Source organism: Ursus americanus, chromosome 20, assembly GCF_024610735.1.
Source record: "Ursus americanus isolate L20-20 chromosome 20, mUrsAme1.1.p, whole genome shotgun sequence".
In the NCBI taxonomy this organism is placed as follows: Eukaryota; Metazoa; Chordata; class Mammalia; order Carnivora; family Ursidae; genus Ursus; species Ursus americanus.
In genome coordinates, this window is record NC_142146.1 from 8,227,595 (window position 1) to 8,252,386 (window position 24,792).

The window sequence follows — 24,792 nt, forward strand, 5'->3', positions numbered from 1 at the left end:
AAAATTCATTGTAAAATAAAATGAATATTTTCTTTTTATTGGCTTTGATTTTTAAAATTTAGGGCTATATTTCCATGGAAAAAGTTTGCCTGCTGCTGAAACAGACATCCCTTTGTCCCAAACAAATACATAGAGTCTGAATTACTGCGTTGCACAGGGTGGGGGCCAGGGGCCCATGTGAGAGGTGTGAGCTCAGCACATGTGAATGTGGGCTGTGATGTCTGGGGGAGGTGAGACAGTGGGGTATAGCTGTTCTCAAGCTCCACTGGTTCCAAGGTCGAGGCCCCTGCCCTGTGTGCAAAGTCCCAGCCTCTGCCCTGCTTTATGACTGTAAGTAGGGCTTTGTTAGGTGGTGATTTTGTCCTGTGTCTTTCATGAGTGCCAGGACAGACGCAGAGCCTACAGTGAGCATGTAGGTAATTTAAATCACTTAATTCCCTTGCTTCTTTCAAAACAAGTTTATCATGGGCTGACTTGGTTTATTGCTGTACTCAGGAAATCGAAGCAAAGGGTGAGCCCTAGATGTGGTTATGGCGGCTGCCGCATTCACTTTTCCAGTGTGCTTTGCTGACGTGACTGAATACTAAGAGTATAGTACCTTTTGGGTTTCACAGACTTGGGGAGATCCCTTTTGGTAACAATTTTCAGTGCATTCAGAACTAAGTGGAGGATGCAGAGTGATGACTTCCTTTTTGTTACTCAGCAAGAACTGGAGGAGAATTCAGAGAAGGGCCAGTGAGATATGAGAGGCATATCTGGAACAGAGTGGGCTGCGGGATGAAGGAATAACAGTCTTCTTTATCTGCGGTGCAGATTACCTGCTCCTTGTTCCACCAAACACCCAACAAGAAGACCCTTTGGCAAATAATAAGGATTTCTTTGCAGGCAAAGAAATTTTCTTTAACATTGTAGTGGATTTCCAAAACAGATATTCAGATTCTCTTACTAAGAAGGGCAAGAGGAGAAGTAGCAACAAGAATCAGGAAGCTGTCCAAACACCTGGGTGGCAGGTATAACCCTCTCTACAGAGAGAGGGAGGAGCCAGGACCCTGATATGCTTAGTCATTAGGAAAACCTCTTTAGTTAATTACAGTTTAACATATTCATTTGTAACTCTAGAGCACCTTGATTTATGGTGTCTTGGGTAGGGTGGGGGTCTAGAAGTGATAGGACTGTCTCAGCAGGGAAGGATGGAGAGTACTGTGGCTCCCCCTGGAGGAGAGGAGGCCAGCTCCTTCTGCAGTCAACCCTGACCACCCCTTCCTTCCAAGCCGATGTTTACAGGCCTCAAGTGTTAAGTTCTGGAATAGGGCTTTGTAGTACCTAGCCTCTTGTTGGTTTTGAAATATTTCTTTTATGGGTGGTTTTGTATTAGGAGTCTCTGGGTAAGGTAAATCAATTAGGTGTTAGTTAGCCAGGTTGCAAGCTACCCAGGTACCAGTTGACCAACCACAAGAGGCAAAAGGGTCCCCATGTGTTTAGGGTAGGAAGAAGGGAAAAGATGTTAGCCGAGGCCAGGTCTTCAGGGTGTGTGTGTGTGTGTGTGTGTGTGTGTGCATGTGTGTGTGGTGTTGGGGACATGGGAACCAGCCCAGGCTTCAGTAATAATGGGAGGCAGAAATGTATTAGGAATCCAGTTATCATTTCAAAGGGAGTCTGACACTTAAAAACAAGGGAGCTTAGGGGCGCCTGGGTGGCACAGCGGTTAAGCGTCTGCCTTCGGCTCAGGGCGTGGTCCCGGCGTTATGGGATCGAGCCCCACATCGGGCTCCTCCGCTATGAGCCTGCTTCTTCCTCTCCCACTCCCCCTGCTTGTGTTCCCTCTCTCGCTGTCTCTCTATCTCTGTCGAATAAATAAACAAAATCTTTAAAAAAAAAAAAAAACAAGGGAGCTTAACTAGTAGGATTTGTGAGAGCCTGGTAAATGAGTAACCTTCCCATTCCACAAATATTTCATAAACATTAACCACACATTTGGTATTATGTAATAAACCCTCACAAGTCCACTTTTTTATTTCTGTTATTCTGTCTTCATCGTCACCATAGCCCTAACACCCAGCCCCGGTATATGTTCAACAATAGCTTCCACATTTTATTTATTTATTTTATTGTTAATTGAAATATAATTGACATATTTGCTTCAGGTATACAGCTGAGTGATATGACAACTCTGTGCATCACTTGGTGATCACCCCGATATGTGTAATCAACATCCGTCACCATACAGTTATTACAGTATTATATTCCCTATGCTGTACTTTTCATCTCTATGACTTACTTATTTTATAACTGTAAGTTTGTAACTCTTAATCTCCTTCACCTGTTTCACCCATCCTCCCACCCCCTCCCCTCTGGCAACTCTCAGTCTGTTCTCTGTATTTATGAGTCTGTTTCTTTTGTTGATGTTGTTGTGTATCTGTTCATTTATTTTATTTTTTAGATTCCACATATAAGTGAAATCACAAGGTTTGTCTTTCTCTCTCTGGCTTATTTCACTTTGGCTTCTACTTTTTAAATGCTTACTATGTGCTGACACTCTCCCGAATGCTCCACAAGCATTATTCAACTTAACCTTCACAGTAACTGTCCTTTCACAGATAAGGATAACTGATACTCAAAGAGCTTAAGTAGTCTGATTAGAAACTTCATAGACATGTAAATGAAAAGTAGTACTTTAAAACCAAGGTCTACTTGATTTTATCCGCTATCTACTGTGCCTCCTAAATGACCAAATAGTATAAGCCTCAGCAAGCTATATACCCTTTATACTCAGACTGCCTGGAATATTTAGGACTCAAATCTGTAGGTGTTAGAAAAGAGGACATAATCCCTGCTTTTCCTTTTTCCCAGAAAGCAGAGGGGGAATGGTTTCCTGGAAGATTGTCTTGCTTTCAGGTGGAAGTGAGACACTGCAAACTGGACATGCTTATTAATCTATTTTTATTTCAAATCAGAATTTTTGAAGTCCAGGCATGGGATGAGCTTTGACCAGGATTGCAGAGAGTAAGGATGTTGCTCCAGGAATCTAGCAACGTTGTTCTCTCTGTGTGGGTACACATATCTGCCTGCAACTGTTTCAGGGCTTCTGTTCTATTGCATTAGTCTACTTATCTGTTCTTTTCCCAAAATTACATTTTCTTAGTTATCGTTGCTCTGTAAATTTCAGTATCCAGTGGAGCAAGTCTATTACTGGCTCTTTGCATTTCCATTTAAATCTTAGAATCAGTTTATCTGTTTCCAGTTTCCGTAAAACAAACAAAAACTGCTCTGGTTTTCTCCAAGACTACATGGAATCTAAGGGAAAATGGACACTCTATAATATGGAATCTTCAAAACCATGAACATGGTATGTCCCTCCATTTTTTATGGACTTTAAAATTTCTCCAAGTAACATTTTAGAATACAGGTCTTGCATATCTTGCACATCATAGTTTATTCCTAGACATTTTATATTTGGATGTTAGTATAAATTATAACTTTAGATTCTTTTTCCTTTTCTAAATATTTATTATTGATATTTAGAAACACAAGTGATATTTTCAGACTGACTTTATATCTCCCAAATAATTGTTGATTCTAGAAATTTATCCAGAGATTCTGTGCACACACACAAAAAAATCCACGAATGAGATTTCCCCCCTTTTCTTATACCCCCTTTTTTCCAGCATGATGTTGGATAGAGGCTGTGATTTAGGCATTCTAGTCTTGTCCTTGATCTCTGCCGGAAGCTTTCAACATTTAACCAAGTATGATGAGTGCCACAGTTATTTATAAATACCATTTATCAGATTCAAGAAGTCCTTATCTAGTCCTAGTTTGCAAGGAATTTTATCATAAATGGATATTGAATTTCATCAAATTATTTTTCTGACTCTATGATATTTTCCCCCTTTATCCTGTTAATGTGATGGATTGCATTCCTGCATTAAACGCATTTGCTTGTGATGTATTATCATTTTTATATGTTGCTGGATCCATTTTCTAATATTTTATTCAGGATTTTTTACATCTTTGCTCCTGACAAGGATTGCATATAATTTTACCCTTCGGTGATATCTCTGCTATAGTTTAGTCTGTCTCATAAAATGCACTGGGAAGTGCCATCGTTTTTGTGCTCTGGAAGAATTTGTATAAGAGATGTGTTATTTCTTCCTTAGGAGTTTATTCAAAATTGGTATTAATTGTTCTTTAAACATTTGGATATTTTCTTTTAGTACTTTGACAATATTCCAGTGCCTTTTGGCTTTTAGTATTTTCATTAAGAAATCCACTGTCCATCTTATTTAAGTCCCTTGATCATTATCTGTCTTTTTTTCTCCACTGGCTGCTTCTAAGATTTTCACTTTGTCTTTGGTGCACAGCAGTTTACTGTGAGGTGCTTAGGTATAGCTCTCTTTTTATTCATCCTGAGTGGGATTTATCCATTTAAGATATTGGATCTGTGCTTGATGTCTTTTTTTTCAGTTTTAAATTTTTTTGGCTGTTACTTCTTCTGCACGATTCTTTCCTTCCTGTCCTGTAACTGCGTATCTATGATCCCTTCCTTTTTCATCCCCTATATCTCTTACTCTCTCATCTTTATTTTCTATCCTTTTGTCTCTCTAAATTTCAGACTAGGTATTTTCTTTGGACCTATCATTTAGTTCACTAATTTTCTTTTCAAGCTATATTTAAGCTGCTCTTAAACCCACCTATTGAATTCTTTTTTTTTTTAATGTCCTGTAACCTTTTTGCATTTCATGTTCTTTTTTTTTTTAAGATTTGTTTGTTTTAGAAAGAGAGTACAAGTGAGTGGGGGAGGGGCAAAGGGAGAGGGAGAATCCTGAAGCAGACTCCATGCTGATCAGGGAGCCCAAGGTGGGGCTCAGTCCCAGGACCCTGAGATCATGACCCCAGCGGACACTGAGAGTCAGAGGCTCAACCAGCTGCACCACCCAGGGGCCCCACATCTTTTGAATTCTTAATGTAAGTTATTTGTTTTTTATTCCAGGGTTTCTCTATGTTTTTATCTTTTTATTTTGTTTCTAGTTCTCTGAGAAACTTTCCAATTTTATCTTTAAACATATTAAGCATAATTTAAAAAAAGAATTCTGTGTCTGATAGCACTTTTATTTTCAGCCCTCTGAGTCTCTTTCTATTGCCTGTTGTTTTACTCAGAATCCATTCATATTGTCTTATATCTTCATATACCTGGTTATTTTTGATTGAGTGCCAAACATCATAGATGAAAACTTAACAGAAATAACTAAAGGCCTTCAGTGATGTTATCGTACTTTCAAGAGAATTTATATTTGCTTCTGGCAGGACCTGGAGCAGCAGTGATCTGTTACCACTGCCATCCAGTTTTAGGGATTGAGTGGGGCTTTGTATCTGTGAGGACCGGTCTGCTTGTGGTTCACCTTTACTCTCAGAGTGTAGCACTTTGGGAATAGGACTCTAATTTTAGATCCTAGTTCCACAGGCTGTCCAAAGCACTGCTTAGCCCTTCAGCCTCTTAGCCAGCTCTTCCAGAAGCAGGCACTCTTGGAGGAAGTGTCCCCGAATCCCAGGCTTGCCTCTCTGGATTTTTCTCTTCTTATGAATCTTGGCTTTGTTATTCATTGCCTGATAATCCTCCAACACTTCCAGCAGAATTTTAAAAATATTTTTCCAGCTTTTTTCAGTCTCAGCAGGAGGGTTAGTCTGAATTACCTAGTCTAACATTATTTCAGTGGTTTTTAAATGTGGTACTTTTATTCACATGGTGCATGCTGTGGATTAAATTGTGTCCTACAAAAAGACATGGGGAGAAGTCCTAACCCCAAGTACCTCAGAATGTGACCTTATTTGGAAATAGGGTCATTGCAGATATAATTAGTTAGGATGAGGTCATATTGTAGGAGAGTAGGCCCTTAATCCAATGGACTTGTGTCCTTATAAGAAGCGCAGAAGATACACAGAGACAGAGGCACACAGGGAGAAGATGCCACGTGAAGACAGAGGCAGATATTGAAGTGGTACATCTACAAGCCAAGGAACACCAGGGGTAGCCAACAAACACCAGATGCTAGAAGAAGCAAAGGATTCTCCCTACAAGTTAAAGAGGGCATGTGGCCCTGCTGATAACCTGGATTCCAGACTTCTAGCCTTCAGAACTGTAAAGCAGTAAATTTTTGTTGTTTTAAGCCACCCAGCATAAGTGGCTTTGATATGAGAACCCGAAGAAACAAATACATTGCTTTATAGTGTGCAAAGTACTTTCCCAGAAACCACAATGTTTGTTCTGCACAACTGTCCTGACCGGAAAGTGGGCAGGTGGGTGGTGCTAAATGAGATCAGTTAGGGAAACTGAGGCCCAGAGAGGCAGCATCTAGGTGCCACATTCTAGGTGCACAAGTCACAAGCAAAATTTGGATTGTACCTAGGTGTCCTGCTTCTTTCTACCCACTGAGATGCCATAATTTCTGTCCAGCTTCATCACATCTCTTGTGTCCTAGGTCAGGAGAGGTTCCCAGTGACCCTGTGCTGATGGTCATTGCTTTGGAGTTGAAAGGAATGGAACATTTACTTGACTGGGCAGTGCACAAATTCATTTTTGTGTTCATTCATTTGTTCAGCTGATACTTATTGAGCACCAAGGTCCTATGGCTGGGTGAGGTCAGGGCACGGGACAGGGAAGGACAGATGCAGGAAGGATAGAACAAGGACTCAGTTTCTTTCCTCAGGAGCTCACAGTCCAATGGCAGAGAAGATACATCTTCACAACTAAACTATTGTAGCTTTTAAAATAGAACTTAGCAGAATATGAATAATTTTACTCATGCAAAGTGAGTTTTCCACTCTGGTTTATATACAAATGAAATGTAAGAAAGCATTTGTATATCCTGTTTAATATTTATGGCACATCTTTTGCCCTGAAGTGTTAGACACTCTCATTGTAATTATTTAGAAAATTATCTGCTGATAAATTGTCCTAAATTATATCACAATAAAGATGAATAAATTTAGACTTTATTAGATTGATGTCATCTACTTGAAAATGTAGCCTTACAGCAAATGCCAGACCACAGTGTACTAGATATAGTTTTACTATTAAATGTTTCTATTTAGTACACAGTGTTACTCAGTCATCAAATTTTTATTTATAACTTTCAAAGGAGTGTTAAAGGAAGTGTTGGACAGTTCCTGTCCTCAGCCAGAGACAAACTGTGAGTGATGAAGCCTTCATTCTTTGATTCATTCAACCTTAATTTGAGTGTTCAGGCAGTGGGGATATGGTGGCGAATAAGGCACGAATAAGCAAAGTGTAAAATTCAGTGCTATTTTGTTTGACAGTAAAAATTTGAGAAAAGAGCTGGATGAGCCAAGTGCCCAAAGGCATAGCAGGAATTAAGGAAAAGAAATGTGGGTTAGAATTTTTGGGAAGAATTTCACAAAGTTTCATATAACTGGGCCTTAAAAGGTAAGAAAGGGTTACGGGCTAGCAGAAGGCCCATCAGGTGTGTGCAGTGAGGAGAGGTGGCAAGCAAAAGCAAAGGCAGGGGCAGGAAGGAACTGGAAGCATACAGAAGGGTGCTGCAGAAGGAAAATAGGCTCGGTATACTTAGTTTCACGTGCCTATTTGCCTTGTTGAGTGAGAGAACAGACCTCGAGCTTGGTGCTCTAAGTCATAGCCTCTGTCTGTCTCTAACCAACTCTGACTTTGTGGAGGTCGCTTCATTTCTCCATACCTTTAGTAAGGAACTAAAGGACATTCCTCAAAGTCTAACTTGTCAGAGCCCCTTCCACCCCTGTGCAACCTGCCCCCGTTGCTTGCTTCATCAAGCCAAGGCTTTGCCAGCTCTGGAAGTCCCTGTGTCTGCTTAGGCTGGCGGGAGTCCCCGTGGCCCCCTGTGCCATGTGCCTGGTCTCTTTTTAGGGCCGTGCCCCTGCTCCCAGATTGGCTCACTACCTTTAGGGACACATGTGGAATAGTTCCTAAGGCTTCTTGCATTTAACGTAGCTCTTGGAGCTCCCCAGCCTGTAAATATGATCTGCCTCTCCCTGGGAATATCATCTGGGCTCCCATTTCTAGAGGGTTCTAACTTCATTCCATCCTGCCAATCACATTTTGTTTTTATATCAACACGGTCTCTTACTAGTTCTCCATCCCATGTTCTCTTGCTTGAATACGATCACAAACAAACAGACCAAAATGTGTATTGCTTTATTGTGACACTGAGAAATGGTATTCTTCAATTATGGTAGAGTTGTTTTTCATTTGTCTTTTTGCATGAGGTGGGATCTTAAATAAATGGCAGTGCCTGGAGCTTGGAAACAATTTGAGTCATTCACCCAGCAAACATTAAGAACTATATGTGATCGGCTGCTGTTAGCCAGTCAGAACCTTGAGGAAAGTACCCCTCCCTCCCTCCTGTTCCCGCTCTGGAAGGGGAAACAGGGCCTAGAGAATCTTGAGAGGAGAACCCTAAGGGGCACTGAGGGAGTGGCAGGAGCACCTTTTATTGTAATAGGATTTGTGTCAGTGGGAATATTTGTTACTGAAAAGACTATACATAATACACAAATAGATGATGTGTGATAGCAGTGGTTTTCAGATGGCTCGGAAATCCCCCTTGGTCTGAGAGGATCAGATGCAGTTTTTCCTGCCTCCCCCCTGGCACGCCCCCCCCCTCTCCCCCCCCCCCCGCAAGCAGCTCATCTCAGCTTGCAGTATTTTATATTAGGGTCCTTGTATGAGTTACCTTTTTAAAAATGGCCGTCCATGGATATTGTAAAGTTTGGAAACTATACTGTTCTATAGAAGACACTCTCCTGTGGACTCTGGACCTTTGGGAAACTGCGCTGAGGGTCTCCTGATCAGAGGAGCCTTGCTGTTTCAGGATAGGCAAGGTGTGCTTCAAGACATGCTGAGTGTGCTTCAAGATACGACCCCTCACCTGAGGACATTCCAAACAGTTTCCCCAATGTAGAATTTAAAGCTTTTCCCTTCCCTGGAAAAACAGTTGTGGAATTTTGCCTCAAGTTAATAATTAACACGACATGACAGGACAGAATCTCTGAATATGTTTTCACCTCCATCTTTATTTTAAAAGTGAAGTGTGAGGTAGAGCCCGGAATAGGAATGGGCGGGGCAGGTGTGAAGGGATTTGATGACAATAGGTATTTGCTAATCCTAAACCGGGTCCTAGAGAAGCTGAGGGCTTGGTGGGAGGCTAAGGTTTCAGGAGCCCGAGAATTAGTTAGCAGATGGGAACCTGCAGCGGAGGAAGGATCATCAGGGGCCAAATGGAAGGAGGGCCAGGGCTCCCCTCCTTCAGGACAATGGGCTCTCCATTAGCCTCTGCCCTCAGAGGGGCTCCTGGGTTCCAGTAGCTGTGTGTGGCAGGGCCTCAGGGGAGACAGAGAAGGAAGTTTGGTTTGCAGGGCATTCCCCTCATGAGTAAGCCCAGTGAAGGAACCCACAGGATGGTTGGAGAAGGGAGCCGCCAAAAGCAGGCAGGGCGGAAAGCTCATTTAAGAGGGTGGAGAGTTATGGAAGCCTTGAGGGTGATTGCTTCCCTCAGGCTCTGCTACAGGCTTAAATAACACTCACGTATTCCCTCCTAGTTCTAGAGGTCAGAAGTCAAATCAGCTTCGCTGGTTTAGAGTCAGGGTATTGGCAGAGCTGGGTCCTTCTGGAGGCTCTAAGAGAGAATCTATTTCCTGACCTTTTCTGGTTTCAGGGGTACCTGCATTCTTTAGCTCATGACCCTTCCTCATTTCACTCCAGCCTCCTTTTCTTTTCTCCCGTCTCCTACTTCCTATGTTGACCTTCTTGGCATCCTTATGATTACATACAGGGCCTATTTGAATAATCCAGGATAATCTCCCCATCTCTAGATCCCTAATATAATCAAGTATACTAGTTTCCTTTGCCATAGAGGTAACATTTCACAGGTCCCAGGGGTCAGTATGTGGCTGCCTTTGGTGGGGAGTATTATTCAACCTACTGTAGGACAGAAAGGATTTAGCCAAATCGTGAGAAACAATTTCTGGATGAAAGACAGGAATTCACATCTGTGCTTGAGGTCTTTGAGTGTAATGCTACAGCACCCTGTCTTGGGGGCTGAACCGACCTGGCTACCAGAATTGAGCTCCTCAGACCTTCCCTCCAGCAGATGGAACGCTGCCTGGCCTGTGCCAGGTCTTGGTGAGACTGAGCACCGTGGGGGCAGCTCTCTCCAGAGCTGACTTGTCTGCTGCCGCAAGCAGGGGTGTGAGCTGCTGGAACTGCTCAGGAAGGAAGCAGTCTTCTCCTCCTTTTAATTGGCAGCTTGGCTGTTCTGTAGCTTTGCTCCCCCTCAGCTCAGCTGTGTTTCCGCAGCCTGTGAACATCTGCCCTGGTGCTTTAACATCGGAGTGGAGGGGAAGACAGGCTCTGTTGGGCGCCCTGGTGGGAGGTGTGGGGTGGGGGGGGGCAGCTCTTCCTCACTTGGGTCTGTGGATGGTCGAGGGCCAGGCACAAGTGGCATTTTTGATTCAGAAACGTCCTCATAAAGAGTGGTATTTTTAACAAGTGACCTTTTGGGAGGGAAGACTAGTGCCTGGTTTAAGACTGTCCATCCGTTTCACCCCTGCACTGCGGTGCTTTCAGTCACTAGGGATTTAATGTGGATGCCTTCCACGTGCCGTATGGACAGGGGCAAGTGTTTTGGCCTGATTAGCTCACTTAGGTTCAAGGGGACCTGATAGTTCAGCCCAGTTCTAGTCACTTCCCTGTCCCAACCCCCATGTGCCCTGCTGCCCTCTGCATTTCTTAGCCCTGTGGGCCTGGCTCCACGAGCCCTGGGTTTGCATCCATGACCCTCGGCCTCTCTGAGCCTTGGTGAACCAGAGTCCTCATGACAGGAACAAGAGAGAGAAAGGGAGCCGAGAGAGCCGTCCTCATACTTTCTCACCCATGATTTTCTCTCTCTCTCTCTCTCTCACCCTCTGGAGGTGGCCAGCACAGGGCCTTTATCTCCCAGCTAACAGAGTTTCCCTTCAGAGTGGCTCAGTGACTTGCCTGAGGAGAGGCTGTTGGGGATGGGTGCCGTCTGGGATTCCTTGCACTGCTCACAACGTGAGGAGCGGCGCCTCCATCTGTGCTTGGCTGACCGGCGTAGCTTGTGCCCCATGGCACTGTCTCTTCCACAGGCAGGACGGAGACTAGAGGGTGTGCGGGACCAGTGCCCATTCTGCCGGACATGTTTGATCCGTGCCACAGTCGATATGCCCACGTTTAGAGGCTGTGTTATAGGTAGCTGGGTGTGTGTGTGTCTGTCCCCTCCCACTCCTTAGTATGGGCCTCTCCCAAGGACAGAAGCATTTCTTTCTTTGACTGTTTTTAAGCTCTCAGTGCCTAGTCAGCATCTGGCACATACCTAGTGTGAGGAAGCAGTCGCAACCCTTACCACCACCACCACCAGCAGCACCACCCCCCCACACACACACAGTGTGTACAGCTTTTAAGCTGATGTGCAACTGTTTCCACTTTCTGAGGTCTGCAGGGCCTTCTCTGTGTGGTAAGCGGACATACCTCCTATAAGACAGTGGTCGTTACAACTCCTGGTCGTCCTGGGACAGCCCGTTTCTTCTGTTTGTACCCTGTTGTCTCGGGCCTTGCCTCTGTGGAGTTCACAAGTGCTTGAGGACTTCTTCCCAAGTCATGGGGAATGAAGAAGACCTGTGCTTGGAGGTGGAGCGGTAGCCGGGGACAGGCCCTTAGAGTTCCCATGGAGAGGAATGTGAGGGCAGCCACATGAGTAGCTGCTACAGGTCACTTGAACTTTGATTCTTGAATGCTGTCCTCAGACCTGCAGGCCCAGGTCTGTGCCCAGACTGAGCCCGAGTGGCCTGAGAAGCAGTGTCCTGAAGCTACCTGAAACAGGGACAGCAGTGGCCAGTTGGATTCCCAAAGTGAAGTCAGATCTCAGGACAAGAATTGGGCTGTGAAGTCCCAGTTGCTCCATCCCATGGAAAGATTCTCCCTACTCTGCCCAGGGTAGAGGCTCAGGGTGTTATTTTATGAAAGGAGCTAGCGGGCATCCTTATATCCAGTGCCAGATAAATCTTTACTAAATAGATTGCTACTCTTTTTGCTTGCAAAGGTAGCTCTGTTGAGTTATGGGTTAAATCAGCTTTTATGGGCACCTTATCACTCTTTGTCACATGGTATCTATGGGAAAGAGCATTCCAGGTCCTAAACAAGTGATTGGCAAAGTGAGACTTATGAGCATAGCCTGATCATCAGCCGGGACCTTACCACCTCCTGGCCTGGGGTGCCGAAGTGTCTCTGCGGAGGACTACCTTCAAGGCTGCAGCCCATCCCAGCCTCAGAGCCCCCAGGCCTGCAGGACTCTCCAAGCCTGTGGGCATTTGATGAGCCAGGGCTGCATTTCCATCATGGACAGTAAGGGGTGAGTTCATCAAGCATCCTTTGCTCTGTTCTATGTTACCTTGTCTCTTGTAACATGACAGCAACCCAGTCTGAGCCAGGTGGGGCTACCGAGGGGCTGTAAGCAGGAAAGGGCCTAACCACATCTGCATTTCAGAAAAGACTGCTCTGAAAGAGTGGGTGCAGAGAGACCTGTCATCAGTCAGACTGTTGCACAGGTCCCGGGGAGGGAGGGGTGGTGGCGTGGGCCAGGATGACGGCTGAGCAGATGGGAAAAGAGCCTGCGCCTGGCAGCAGGTTGATTGTGGGGGATGCAGAAGGGAAAGCTGAGGTCACCATCCCTATTGCTGGTGCTCCTGAAGAGATATGGAAGTAGTCAACTGAAGGAAGGAGACCTGAGCTCTTCTTTTGGGGAACCCTAAAAATGCCGTGAAGAATTCCAGAGGACTGCATCCCAACTGATAGTTCAAACGTGTTCTTAAAATATATGATCTTGGCAGAATGGAGCTCTGTGTAGGAAGAATCACATGGTACTTCTTATTCCATGTTCAGTCCCCCAAAATGTGGGGTTTATTTTGAAATATGTGGTTTAAGCATTTTTTATCTTGAGAGGTTTCTTGGGGTCGTTTGTTAATATTTTTTCCATTTATAAAGGTTATATACCGTAGAAGATTCCTGGTTAAGGAACAAATAACTATAAAGATTTCTTACAAAGTCATGATCTTATGGGAATTATAAATGTACAGTTAAAACTATAGGCTGTCGACAGTGACATTTAATGTGCATATTTCCATCTGAATTATTAAACTCTTAGCTACTTGATACGAACAAGCCTTCTAGGTATTCCTTGCTTTTCTCTATTTTTTTAAATGAAACAACACACTTAGAAAGCAATACAAAATCCAGACGGTATTAAATCACTTATTTAGGCTGTCGGGAAAACTACGATTATAGCAAAGGAATGACACAAACATGTGATTTGATGAAATTTCAGAATTAATCTGAAAACATCTGTCCACATGCATGGGAGCTGATGCCTGTTTTCCTCAAAACGTCGCAGGCATAAGCTCTATTTTACCTTTCTCTTGTTAAAACAAAACAGGGAAGAGTTTCTGTGTTTGAAAACTGGGAACAAGGACAACAGGTCTCTTGCCATACACTTCAAACTAGTTGAAATTTTCTTTGTCTTAAAATTCTTGAGGTAAGAATTCAGAGTTCATCATGATTCATACTAAAACTGTTTCCATTATTTGGCCTAGAGAGAGGGAAGGAGTGCTGTGTGTCCTGTTGATGTGATGAAAATAAATTTCTCTAGGCCAGCCATTTGCTCTTTTGTCCCTTGTGGTTGCTATCCCACGATTGGGAGGCTTGTTTATCCATGCGAAAAAGGAATTCGAAAGAGTTATGAAGTCCAAAGTTGATATGTGAGAGACTGAAAAACAGGGACAAATGACCCAGTGCCAACAGCTTTTACTTCTACTTGGAGACTCCCCTGTAGTAGTTACCAGCTTTTCCAGGAAGGGTTAGAGGGCACCATGAGGAATTATCCTGGTGGGTAACATGGAAAACCTTCTGGGCTTATGTTGGTCTTCCTGCCTCCACAATTGCAAAATAATGACAAAAGTAAATATTTGGGGCCAGGTTTATTTTGGTCAGACAAGTTCCAGTCTGGTTTCTAAAATTAGGAATTCTGCGGGATGCACGTGGTTTGGGGCATCCTGCCAGAGAACTTTGTCTCAGGGATGTACAGTTCTCTTATTTGTTGTTGCTTCTTTGGAAATGTGCATCTAAACCTTCTCTCGTGTCTGTCCATCTGGGCAGACCCACTCCCGATAGTAGGAAGGCTCTACCCAGCTAATTTGGGTAGGTTCCCACCCCCCCTGCCTTCACCCCTGCTTGCCGTCTGTCCTTCAAACACTGCCAGACAAGCCTTCCAAGAGCATAGCTCTCATCCTGTCCCCGTCCCTCCTCAGAGCATTCACTGACACACACACCCCCACACACACACACTGCCTTCAGGCAAAAGGCCCTCCCCACCATGGTCCTACCTGGTGGAACGTCCTCTGCCACCAGCCAAGTTGGCCTCCCCGTTGCTGCTCAGACACACTGGCTGCTTGCTTGCTCTTGTAACTTTCCATTTCTCCCATATAAATGTCCTTCCATATCCCCTCTGTCCATCTTTCCGGGCCCAGCTGCAGTCCCATCTCCCTGGGGAAACTGTCCTGTCCAAGGGAAGCCTCCGCCAACCACTGTGGATACTTGCCTGCATCATCCATTGTTGTCTCCTTCCCTCAAGCCCAGTGCAAAGGAGGTACTCAGGAAACGTTGCTGTTTAAGGCTGTCTTTGAGTATCAGCTTTCCCCCTCAGGAAGCTGTCCGTGCCCTGTGAAAGGCTGCCCTCCCACCGCTAGTTCCTGCGCCTTTCTCTTCCACCCGGACCCGTTCCGCTCTTTGTGAAATGTAGTAAGGACTGCTGTTACCCTGCATCTGTATCTGGGGCTGTGTTTGGGGTGGGAGGAAGCCCTCATTCACAGGGCCTTGCCTTCATCTGCCTTCTCTGGTAGACTGGGAAGAAGCAGGGCCGGCTTCACGGGTGTGCATCCTGTGCCCCGCAGAGGGCCCCACACTCGGTTTCATGCTCTGCTGTTACTGTTGTGAAATTCTTATTTTTTTAACAAGGAGCCCTGCATTTTTGTTTTGCACTGGGTCCTACAAAGTATGTATCTGGTCCTGGGAGTAGGGCAGGTGCTGATAGACAGGTAAAGGTAGGGAAACATTACAGAAGGAATGCTGGGTGGGGTATGTGTGGAGGCCAGTGGAAGGTGGGTAACAGAATGGGAGAAGGAGAAGTAGAGGAGATACATCAGTTGTGAAGTTCTTTCCTTAAAGGGGTGATAGTTCTCCAAAGCCAGGACTGTTCCTTAGGGGTGGTGGTGACTCCACAGGACCTGACTTTGGCCCTAAATAGGTTTATTTAAGTTCTGTCATAAGCCTGCCATTTTTATGGGGCTATTCCAACTTTCCCATCCTAATCAAGGAAGAACCAAGTCCTTCCAGTGGCCTACGAGCCCTGCCTGACCTGGTGCTTCACCACTGAACTCCACTCCTACCACTGTCTCCTCAGTTAGTCTGTTGCAGCCACATTGGTCCCCTTGCTGTTCTTGAACATGCCAGAATGCCCCCCACCTCAGGACATTTGCACCTGCTGCACTTAGCCCAGAGTGCTCTTCCTCTAGAAGGCTTGCCCCCACCCTTCAGGCCTTTGCTCAGGTGTCAGTTTATCAGTGTGGTCTTCCCCCAGATATCCTGTTTGAATCTCACACACACACACCCTACACACGCACAACATACCTCTCTTTCACCTCTTTCCTGCTTTACTTTGATCCACAATACTTACCATCATTTAACATACTCCATACTTTACAGGTTTATTTATCGTCTGTCTCTTCCCACTAGAAGGTAAGTAAGCTCAGTGAAGGCAGAGATGTAAGTTTTGTCCACCTAGAACACTATCTGACACATAGTAGACACTAAATAAACATGTGCTGGTGAATTTACTGCCCTCCGGGGGCTGACAGTACTGCTACTTGAGATGATACTGTTTTCCACAGGGACTGCACCATTTTACATTTCCAGCAACAGTGCTCAAGTGTTCCAGTTTCTCCACATCCTTGCCAACACTTGTTATTTTCTCTTGTGGGTTTTGCTTTTTTTTTTTTTTTTTTTTTAATAATGGTCATCCTTACAGGAGTAAGATAATATCTCATTGTGGTTTTGATTTGCGTTTCCTTGGTGATTAGTGATGTAGAGCATCCTTTCATATACATGTTGGCCGTTGTAGGTCTTCTTTAAGAGAAATGCCTATTCAAATCTTTTGTCCATTTTTAAAATCGGGTTGTTTGTTTTGTCTTGTTTTGCTAATGAGTTGTAGGAGTTCTGTATGTATTTTGGGTATTAACCCCTTTCCAGATACCTGGTTTGCAAATATTTTCTCCCATTTTGTAGGTTGCCTTCTCACTGTACTGATGGTTTCCTTTGCTGTGCAGAAGCTTTTCCATTTGCTATGGTCCCACTTGTCTGTTTTTACTTTTGTCACCTGCACTTTTGGTGTCATACCCAAGAAATCATTGCCAAGACCAATGTCTTTCCCTATGTTTTCTTTTAGGAGTTTTATAATTTTAGGTCTTAAGTTTAAGTCTCTAATCATGTTGAGTTGATTTATAAGGGTCCAGTTATATTATTTTCCAGAAACACCATTTGTTGAAGGGACCATACTTCCCTCATTGTGTAGTCTTGACTCCATTATTGAAGATCGATCATTTGACTGTATACATGTGAGTTCATTTCTGGGCTATTTTGTTGCATTAGTCTTTATGCCAGCACCATACTGTTGTGTAGCTTTCTAATATGTTTTCAGGAAATCTGAGGCCTCCAGCTTTGTTCTTCTTTCTCAAGATTGTTTTAGCTATTTGGGGTTCCATATGAATTCTAGGATTTTTTTTTTGTATTTCTGGAAAAAAAAAAGCCATTGGGATTTTAATAGAGATTATACTGAATCTGTAGATTGCTTTGGGTAGTGTGGACATTTTAACAATATTAAGAGTTCCAATCCACGAACACATGCTGTCTTAGCATTTATTTGTGTCTTCTATAATTTTTTATTAGTATTTTGTAGTTTTCAGTGTACAACTCTTTTGTCCCCTTAGCTAAGTTTATTCCTAAGTAATTTCATTTTTTTGGATGCTATTGAAAATACAATTGTTTTCTTAATTCCTTTTTCATCATTGGATTGTTTATTGTAAGCGGATGGAAAAGCACCTCATTTTTGTACATTAATTTTGTATCCAACAATTTTGCTGAATTCATTTATTACTTCTAATAGTTTTTTATGGGATCTTTAGGGTTTTGTACATATAAGATCATGTCATCTGTGAACTGAGATAGTTTTGCTTCTTTCTTAACAATTTAAATGCCTCTTATCTCTTTTCCTTGTATAATTGCTCTACCTAGGACTCACTACTATGTTGAATAAAAGTGGCAGGTGGGCATCCTTACCTTGTTCCTGATCCTAGAGGAAAAGCTCTTAGTTTTTCACTTTGAGTATGATGTTAACTATGGGCTTTTCAGAGGGGGAGCCATTTCATAGGAGAGATATGTTTAACTGTAACATAATAACAGTAACAACAAAACTATCGGCTACATATGTAAAAATACTTATAGTGTATTGAGATTATTTTCTTTTAATCCTAATTTTTAGTGTTTTATTATGAGATGGTGTTGAATTTTATCAAATGCCTTTTCTGCATCTGTTGAAGATCGTGTGATCTTTATGGCTCACTCTGTTAATGTGGTGTATCACATCGATTGATTGGTGTATGTCGAACCATCCTTGCAGCCCACGGATAAATCCTACCTCATGGTATATGATCCTTTTAATGTGCTGTTAAATTTGGTTTGCTGGTATTTTGTTAAGGACTGTTACATCTGTATTCATCAGAGATATTGGTCTGTGCTTTGCTTTTCTTGTAGGTCTTTGTCTGGCTTTGGTATTAAGATGAAGCCACCCTCATAAAATGAGTGATGTGTTCCATCCTCTAATTTTTTGGATGGGTATGAGAAGAATTGGCATTAATTCTTCTTTAAATGTTTGATAGATGGGGCACCTGGGTGGCTCAGTCGTTAAGCATCTGCCTTCAGCTCAGGGCATGATCCCAGCGTCCTGGGATAGAGCCCCGCACTGGGCTCCCTGCTCTGCTGGGAGCCTGCTTCTTCCTCTCCCACTCCACCTGCTTGTGTTCCCTCTCTTGCTGGCTGTCTCTCTCTCTCTCTGTCAAATAAATAAAATCTTTTAAATAAATAAATAAATAAATAAATAAACGTTCGATAGAATTCTTCGGTGAAGCCATTTCACCCTGGGCTTTGTTTGTTGGGAGTTTTTTGATTACTGGTTCAGTTTCCTTATTCATTATTGAACTGTTCAGTTTTTTCTCTTTCTTCGTGATTCAGTCTTGGTTAAGCTGTATGTTTCTAGAAATTTACCTATTTCTTCTAGGTTATCCGATTTGTTGGCATATAACATTTCGTAGTTGTCTCATAATTTTCTGTTTTTATTTCTGTGACATCAGTTGTAATGCCTCCTCTTCCATTTTTTATCTTATTGGAGTCTTCTTTTTTGTTGTTGTTGATTAGCCTAGCTAAAGGTTTGTCAGTTTTGTTGATCTGTGCCAAAACCAACTCTTACTTTCATTGATTTTTTTCCTATTGTTTTTCTAGTCTTTATTTTGCTTATTTCTGTTATAATTTTTATTACCTCCTTCCTTCTGCTAACGTTGGGCTTGGTTTGCTCTTCTTTTTCCAGTCCCTTGAGGTATAAAGTTAGGTTGTTTATTTGATATCATTCTTCTTGTTTAATGTAGGCATTTGCCACTCTAAACTTCCCTCTTTGTACTGCTTTTTCTGTGTCCCATAAATTTTGGTATGTTGTGTTTTTGTTTTTATTTTTCTCAGATATTTGTGATTTCTTCTTTGACCCATTGGTTATTCAAATAAGTATATGTTGTTTAACTTCTACATATATGCGGATTTTCCAGTTTCCCTTCTGCTGTTGATTTCTTGTTTAATTCCATTGTGGTCAGAAAAGTTACTTGGTATGATTTCAGTCTTCTTAAATTTGTTAAGATTTGTTTTGTGACCTAACGTGATCTATCTTGGAGAATGTTCTTTGTGCACTTGAGAAGAATACATGTTGTGCTGCTGTTGGCTGCAATGTTTTGTATAAGCCTGTTTGGTCCATTTGGTCTCTTGTGGTGTTCAAGCCCTGTTTCTTTATTTGTCTTCTCTCTAGGTGTTGTGTCTATTGCTGAAATCTTCTGCTATTACTGTGTCACTGTCTGTTTCTCCCTTCAGTTCTGCCCATGCTTGCCTCACATATTTGTGTGCTCCGGTGTTGGGTACATACACATTTATAATTGTTGTCCTTCCGTGAATTGACCCTTTTACCATTAGATAATGCTCTCTGTCTCTTGTGACAGTTTTGACTTAAAATCTATTTTGTCTGTGTAAGTGTAGCCACTCTCTTCTCTTGGTTACCATTTGCATGAAATGTCTTTTTCCATCCTGTGACTTTCAGCCTATGTGTGTTCTTAAATCTAAAGTGGGTCTCTTGTAGGCAGCATATAGTTGAATCTTATTTTTTTATCCATTCGCCCACTCTATATCTTTTGATTGGGGAGTTTAATCTATTAGCATTTATACTAATTAGTGATAGGGAAGTTCCTTCTAGTGCATTTTGTTTTCTGTCCTGTAACTTGTCTCTCTTTTTTCTTTTTAGCTGTCTTGTCATTGACTTTTTTGTGGTGACACACTTTTTATTCCTTTCTCATTTTCTTTTGTGTCTCTTCTATAGGTATTTTCTTTATTGTTATCATAGGAGTTATATAAAACATCTTATAGTTGTGATAGTCTTTTTTAAGCTGATACCCAAGGCCATTTTTAATCTTGCACAATTTTTAGGAATAAGGTACAACAAATGGATTTTTTTTAACTTTTTCATTTTAACCTTCCTTTAATTACTTTAATGGAATTAACTAGAATTAGTGGATGTATATTTTATGAGCCTGATGCAACCAAATCCCAATGGCATTTTTTTTTAGAACTTGATAAAGTGATTCTGACATTCATCTGGAAGCATAAAGGGTTAGACTATCCAATAAATTTTTGAAAAAAAGAACAATAAAGGGGGACTGGTACTGTTAAATATAAAACAATAAACCTGCAGTAGCAAAGCTTTGTGTTACTGGCACAAGCAGAGGAATGGAGTGGAGCAGAGTGGGTTGGGAAGGGACAGAATAGAATAGAATGCCCAAATCAGTGTATAAAGGAGAATTGTTAAATCAATATTATTAGGATATTTAATCTTTGGGGGGAATAGGTAGATTCATATATCCTACTGTATACAGAATAAACTCTTAACAGATGAAATATTTACTTTAAAAGAGATTTACCTTAACTAAAAAAAAAAAAAAACTAGAAGAAAATGTAAATAAAGAGTATATCATATTAGTGTGGGCAGGAATCAGTTAAAATATTAGATTTGACTCCCTAAAAACTTAAAACTTCTGCACATCTACAACCATTATAAACAAAAGCAAAAGGCCTAAAACAAACTGAGACTATTTCCAACATACAGAACAGTCCGAGGATTATATCTCCAATATAGGGCAAAGGAACTCTTAAAAATCAAAGAAAAAAATGGAAAAATAGGCAAAAAATATATAAGCACAGTTCTCAGGAGAAGAAATAGAAACGGCCGAAAGGTATAGGAGAGATTATAGAACTTGGATGACAATCAAAGAAATACACCGGAAAGCGACAGGGCTGCCATTTCCGCCTCCCAGGCTGGCAAGGGCTGTTTAAGTCTCCATGTTGGCACAGCCTCGGTGGAAAACTCCACGGGTGGGAGCGCACATCGACGCTGCCTCTCTCCGTGGCAGATTGTCCACAGGTATCAAGAGGCTTGACTTTTTTTTCAAGACGTTTATTTATTTGACAGAGAGAGCACAAGCAGGGGGAGGAGCAGAGGCAGAGGGAGAAGTAGACTCCCCACTGAGCAGGGAACCTGATGCGGCTGGATCCCAGGACCCCAGGATCATGACCTGAGCCACCCAGGCGCCCCAAGGCTTGACATTTTTTCAAAGACTGGTCCTAGCAATTATACTTCTAGGAATTTCTTCTAATGGGATAATCAGACATGCACATAAAATTAGGTACACTAATTTCACCATAGTATTATTTTGGATGTTTCTTACTCATTATAATGCATGATACATTACATAGAATTATTACTTTAATAAGTGATACAGAATTCAAAGGATACTAAAAGGAAATAGCGTGAAAAATCATTCTCCTTTCCTTCCAGTTCTGTCCTCCATTTCTCTGCCATGGAGCAACCAGTTACTTGCAAATGCTTCCAGAGATGCTCTTTGCACCTGTGAGAATAGACACATGCTTGTGCTTTTTTTTTTTGCTAATCTATTTAATTTTGTATTTGAAGGTTGCTGGTAGCATGCTACATGTACCATATGTACCTTGCTTTTCTCATGTCTCAGAATGTGCTCCATTATCAGTAGGCAATATAATGCAGAGGTTAAAAAGCACAGATGAGTTGGGTTTGAACAAACGCTACTACGTACTAGCTATGTCATCTTAGACAAATTTCTTAACTTCTCTGGGCTTAGTTTCCTCATCTATAAAAAGAGTATAGTAATAGTCCTTACATCATAAGATTACTGAAACGACTCAACGAGTCACTGTATAGAAAGTGCATAAAATAGCAACTGGCACATTTTACATAAGTGTTAGCTAATATCAGTACATATGGAGCTGCAGACGCCTTTTTAACAGTTGTAGAATATTCCACACCAGCGATCTCTTCTGTTTTGTCCCAGGTTAATGGACAAGTGGATTGTTCCTAGCATTGCTGTTGCAAATGAATTGCAGTATTTGTCATGACACTTTTTTAAAGGAAACAACATAAATGTCCAAAGTCAAATTATGGCACGGTGTGCATCCACACAGTGGAATACAATGTAACCAATCGAAGTAAGGTGGTAGAAGGGTGTCAGATATGTGAAAATGTTCACATATATTTTTTTAAGTAGAAACAGACATTTTAATATTAATTCTATGTTTCCATTATAAATTACAGATTGTAGAAATTGAGAAACAATAAAAAAGTATGGAGAAGAATAACAATTAACCTAGTCCTACGATCCAGAGATGGCCATGCCTACTGAACATGTTGGTGAATTTTATATAATCTCTCTCTCTCTCTGAAAAATTGCACTAATTATTTTATAGGGGTTGCCACCTTCACTAAAAATGTCTGGGAGCTAAGAGTTGGATTCCTCAGATGGGGGTTTGGCCATATGAGGTGGCAGAGATTAAACCGGCTTGGAGGAAGAGGCTCGCTGTGGGCAAGAGGGCTTCCCGGGAGATAGAGCTGCTTGAGCCGACCTCTCTCTGAACAATCACAGGAGCTGTTTCTTTCTAATAGAATCTCAGTCATTTTCATCGTTCTATGTTTCCTTTCATACATTCATTCGTTCGGTAAACATCTGTCACGACGGGCCTATTTGTACCAGCTTGCTTCTATGTCTTAGGGACTCAGGCATGAACAAGGTGAGTTCCAAGCCCATAGCCCTGGAGCCTACTACGTTCCAGATCTTGACCAGAAACACAGGACAGAGTTACAGACGTAGGGCATGTGCAGTGTCTGAGATGCTTCCCCAGACAGTGACCACAGGCACTTCTCCATGGGTCTTCCTAGTGGTATTTCTTGGCGCTGCTCAGTATTCTGCCCAGCTGCTCTGCATTCGTTTAATTAAGCATTCCTCCTCTGTTGGTCATGCACGTGGTTTGCATGAATACTTCGTGGTCTTCAACACATCACTCCTCTGCTTTTCAAATGAATTGTTTCATTTGAAACAAAACTCTGGTTTACAGAGTTACCAGCCACGTGTGAATGAAGGGGCCTGGGCCATCAAAACCTCACCACCATTGGCTCTCTCCTTTTATTTCTATCATTTCTATTCGTGTAATAGGTACAAAACTGGGCTTTACTGTGTAAGTGTTCATTTATTTGATTACTGTTAAATTTTAACCTTTACTTCCTCTTAAATGCATTTTCTGTTTAAATCTTTGTTCTGTTACTTAGGTGGGCTCTTGCTGTGAAAAACAGCCTCTGTACGGTGACGGCTGAGAGCCCCGATTCTAGACTCCCACAGACCTGGTTTCTGTCCAGCCCTGGTACTTAGGAGCTGTGTGGCCTTGGGCCAGGGGTCCGGGACGTGCTGAGGCGTGGAGGGCGTTCCCAGCACAGGGGCACTCCTTGGGAGCTGAGTCACAGAGTTTGGTGGCCCCGGGTACATTCAGGGCACAGTGGAACCACCACTGTGTCTGGCCTTATCTAATAGGCCTGGCACGAGTATCCTTGGCTCACTATGGACTTTCCAGAAGTGCTGCCTTTGTAGTAATGGCAGGCAGCACAAGGCCTCACACTCATTTTCTCCTTGGAAGTAAACCCCAAACCCAGAAGAGGACTGGGGAGAGGCGGGGAGGGGTAGTGGGAAGGCTTGGAGCCCCACAGTCAGACACTTCTGGCTTTGAACCCCAGCACCCTCACCACACAGTTGTAAGTACTCTGAGTCTCCGTTTCCTCATTGGGAAATGGGGTGTCATCTGGGCACTGCACACTGGGAAGGCCCGTGATTATGATGTCAAGGGCTTCTGGCAAACAAGGCACCGAACTAATGAGGGCTGTTAGGAGCCAGCAGTGAATAAGGGAAACACATCCTACCATCATGGAAGGACGAGATTGGAATTCCTCCTGCCCAGCTTTTTAGCCATCAGCCGCTGCTCCTCCCCTTGACTCCTGCCTGCTGGAGGCGTCCCTGCCATCCATAGGCTGCTGCAGGAAAAGAGCTTTTCAGAGGTTGATTCTTTCAGAGTGCTGGGTGCAATTGCCAGGGGAAATTTATCACTTGGAACTAGAATAGGGACTGCGTGGATATCTTAAAAGGTGACTTTTGGTGACTAAGTCCTTTTTCTAGGAGAAAAGGATGTTTGGATTCTCAGCAGCCACATCTGCTTTTGAACTCTGTGCAGTCTGTGCCCTGGCCTCTCCCCACCCCAATAGCCCCCCTCAACCCCCCCTTTATTCAAACAGAGGGAAGTTGTGTTTGTTGACCACTCTTTCTCGGGGTGGGAAAGGAATGTAATGTATGCATAGACTGCCCAGAATTTCCTGTTAGACACCCACTCCAAACCACGGCCCTGGGATGCATTCCAGAGATTGCAGGCCAGTCCTACAAGAGAAGAAAGGGTGCATTCATTTAAATGCCGGCCATTTGGGAGGAACTCCCTCTCCCCCTTAAAGAAAAAAAAGGCGTTTAGCTTTCTCTGTAGTAGGATCGTTGTGAATCCAGCTGCACGGTCTCCTCAGGGTTGTAGCGTGCTCTGACACCCCACGTGTGAAGAAGCACCTTTTCCTTGCTCTGCTGTGCAGTTTTGCAGCCTGAACAGCATTGGTGTCCACGTTGATGTTTGGACATGTTTTTAATGTTCTGCTGTGAACACTTGGATGACACAAATCGGCTGTGAAACACCTTTCTTGACTCTGCTCTTGTGACAAGAAAGAAGCTAGTTTTGAGGGTACGTTGGGTGTTTCAACACATTAGCAGTAGCCTTCATGGGCTGAGTGCATTTTCTCCTAGAAATTCTGTTATGCTGGGTCTTTGGCTGTCTGGCCCCTGTGCCGGCATGTAGGCCGGGTTGGCACCGTGGAAACTAAAGGAAAACCTTCTTTGTTTTCTGCAGCTGCCAAGATATGAGAAACA

The 24,792-nt window shown here is 42.9% G+C and overlaps 1 protein-coding gene across 3 annotated transcripts in view; it reads left to right on the forward strand.

Moving 5' to 3' along the window:
• Nucleotides 1-24,792, forward strand: part of CTDSPL (CTD small phosphatase like) — a 116,819-nt gene that overhangs the window by 52,242 nt on the left and 39,785 nt on the right. The gene's annotated exons all lie outside the window — the stretch shown is intronic.